This window comes from Balaenoptera musculus, chromosome 11 (assembly GCF_009873245.2).
Source record: "Balaenoptera musculus isolate JJ_BM4_2016_0621 chromosome 11, mBalMus1.pri.v3, whole genome shotgun sequence".
Taxonomy (NCBI): Eukaryota; Metazoa; Chordata; class Mammalia; order Artiodactyla; family Balaenopteridae; genus Balaenoptera; species Balaenoptera musculus.
The window spans coordinates 22,175,768-22,179,066 of NC_045795.1; the positions used below are offsets into that span (position 1 = coordinate 22,175,768).

Below are 3,299 nucleotides of genomic sequence, written 5' to 3' on the forward strand. Positions count from 1 at the left end.
TGCTGCCTAAGTGTGACTTCTCCACATCCACTGATGAAAATAAATTTCTCGATTTCCCATTTTGGAACGCTCTCTTCTTGCTCAACCTGCAGTCTGATCATGGCCAAAACGGCTCAGAAAACAAAAGAAACTAAGAAAAATTGGCTTGCGACCATGTGTTTCCTTTGTTAAATTTTCCCATCCTTATCTCTTCTTTCCTGCTTTATTAATAATACTGTGACGTGCTTTTTGTTCCGGAATCTCGAGCTGCTGAATGAGCCCACGCTTTGTCTTCTCGTTCCATCTTTTCCTCCTTTCGCAGCCACCCTGGGTGTTGCCAAACCCGAGAAGTAGTAACAGGGCAGCGCCAATACTCATAGCAAATAGTCCTGAAATCGGTTTACTTTCTTTTTGAGCAGGGAAAAAAAGTAAAATGGGGAAAGAGACAAGAACAACTTTCAAAAGTGGAGGTGCCGGGGATTGAACCCGGGGCCTCGTGCATGCTAAGCACGCGCTCTACCACTGAGCTACACCCCCTCCCTCAAACTGTGCCCTCGGGAATATATTCAAAACAGAAAATAGCCATTTTGAGTAGGTTTTACAAGAATTAATATCAAGCTAAAGTCCAATCTGCCTAATTTCGCTTATTTCCGAAATCTTAAATTTGGAACCTAAATCTAGGTCCTATGACATGCTTTGCTAAAAGAAGAGTAAGTTGCATTCTAGACAGAAAGCCCTTATTGGTGGTCCTGGGACCTTTTCGCTCCAATCAGTCTGGAGTCACTTCCTTGACGCCTCTAGAAGACCACGGGATGAAATATTTTCTCTCCTTTTTTCACTCCCTCCTTTCCTCTTTCCTTGCCGCTTGAAAGGGCTGCCAGTAAGCCACAAAGTATAATGCGGGGGATGCAAAAATAGAGACCATGTGAGCTCCAGAGGGGAGAGAAGACAGTAGGACAAATGGAGAGCTGCTTGTTTTGGTCGCCGAGGAGAGAGGGCGCATGGGCTATGATCGCGCCCCCCTTGGGGGTGGAATTGAAGGTCATTAAGAAGGCTACACCTGTGATGCACATTCACCCTTTGTAAAGCCTTCCGCACGGTGGGACTGGTTCACTAACCACATCCTTCTCTGAGGCTCTGAGCCTCTCGCTTTCAGCCCCACAAACCGACAGAGCCTCAGATAAGATTGGAGAAGTGGCTTATATGGGCAAAAGACATAATAAGGTAATGCGGTAAATAATACTTCTCCAATCAGAGATGAAAAGGACGTTAATGAAATGACAAATAACGAATCAAACACTCAGTTCAAGATGTTAGAAAATGAACAAAATAAGCCAAAAAAGAATGAAGAAGGAAGGGTTGATAAAGACAAACTCAGAAAATGAGTTTTTTAGAAGTACAACTAATAAAGAAAAAAGCTGGTTATTTGAAAAGTCAACAAAATAGACAAACCTCTAACCATCCTAATCAAGAAGAGTGAAAATAAGTGCAAATACACAAAATTAGAACTGACAGGAGAAAATAACGATCAAAACAGAAAAACCTTTTAAAAATCATAAGACACAACTCAGCAAATGATTTAAAAACTTTAGATGAAGTGTATTTTATAAATGCATTATACCCAAATTACTTCTTGTAGAGACAGAAAGTCTAAACAGACCATTACTATAGAAAAATAGAAAAACAGTTGAATAAGTATGTCCCCCAAAAGGGCACCAAGCACAAATACTTTCACAAAGAAATTTTACCGAACTGCTAAATATCAGAGAATCATGATGCAACTTAAATTTTCAAAGCACAGAAAAAGGAGCCCTTCCAATTCATTTTATAAAGTGAGTATAGCGTTCATCACAAACTTTTTAAGTTCACACAGAAAATGAAAACTATAGTCTAATTTCACATAATACAGAATATCCAAGTGGGGTTTATTCCAGAAATGCAAAGATCACTCATTATTAAGGAAGACATTAACAAAGATTCTCTCCCCTACCAATCTCTACTCAGGGTTCCCTGAACTCTTTTTCAAATAGGCCTTGACTTTTGGATTTCTGTTTTCATCCCTGTGTTGTCCAATTTTAGCAAGAATCCTGTTAGGTTGGTTTGGATAGAATCCTCTATCCTCCATGTCTGGTCACCCTTGATATCTAATTGTGTTCCTCATCCGCTGCCATCCCCTGGGTGATGTCTGATCACCTTGGCCTACTTTCAACAAGAATCCTGTTTGGTTGGTTTAGCCAGAATTCTTCCGTACCTCTGATGTTTCTTCTTAGTAATTTTCTATCCACTGACCCTCACCCCCACTCCACCCTTCTCCTTAGTTATAAATTCCCACTTGGCTATGCTGTATTTGGAATTGATCCTGGTTCCATATTGAGGCCTTTTGCCCATTGCAATATTCCTGAATGAAATCTGTTTTTACCACTCTAGCTACTGTCCAGCTCTGGTTTATCTTTAACAATATTAATATAATACATCAAATTGATAAAGGTAAGGAGAAAAACCATACATGATCATCTCCAAGAGCTGCACAATAGACATTGACAAAAGCCAACATACATTTCACATTGTAGTGGGTTGAATAGTGTCCTCCAAAAATTCATGTGGACTCAGAACTTGAAAATGTGACTTTATTTAGTAATAGGGTCTTTGAAGATGTAATTAGTTAAAAAAACATCGTACTGGATTAGGGTGAGCCCTAAATCCAATGACTGACGTCCTTACAAGAGGAGAACATGCAGAGACAGAGATATACAAAGAGAAAAAGGCCATGTGACGATGGAGGCAGAGATTAGAGTGATGCAGCTACAATCCAAGGATTGCCAGGAGCCACCAGAAACTAACATGAGGCAAAAAAGCATTCTTCACTAGAGACCTCAGAGGGAGCATGGCCCTACTGACACCTTGCTTTTGGACTTCTGGGCTAGAGAACTATGAGAGAATAAATTCCTATTGTTCTAAGCCACCCAGTTAGTGGTACCTTGTTACGACAGCCTTAAGAAATTAATACAAATGTGCCAAAAGCACTCAATAAAATAAGAATTGATGGACATTTCTCAACATGATAAAATACTTCAGGCCCAAAACTAGCATTTTAGTTAACTGAGCAGCACTAGAGGCTTTGCGGGCAGGAAAAAATAATATTCAGTATTTCTACTGCTATTTAATATTAAGTTGGAGACAGTTGTCAAAGCAATTAACAAGACAATTAAAGGCATAAGAATTGAAAGAAGTAGGGAAAACGATGTTATGATTCAGTTATAATTATGTATCTGAAAAATCAAAAAAAACAAAAGAAAAACTATGAAACAATAAGAGATTTT

At 39.3% G+C, this 3,299-nt stretch overlaps 1 non-coding gene across 1 annotated transcript; it reads right to left on the reverse strand.

Moving 5' to 3' along the window:
* Positions 1–444: 444 nt before the first annotated feature.
* TRNAA-AGC lies at positions 445–516 on the reverse strand. The gene has a single exon. It is a non-coding gene; the product is annotated as a tRNA-Ala (tRNA).
* Between the last annotated feature and the right edge of the window lie 2,783 nt (positions 517–3,299).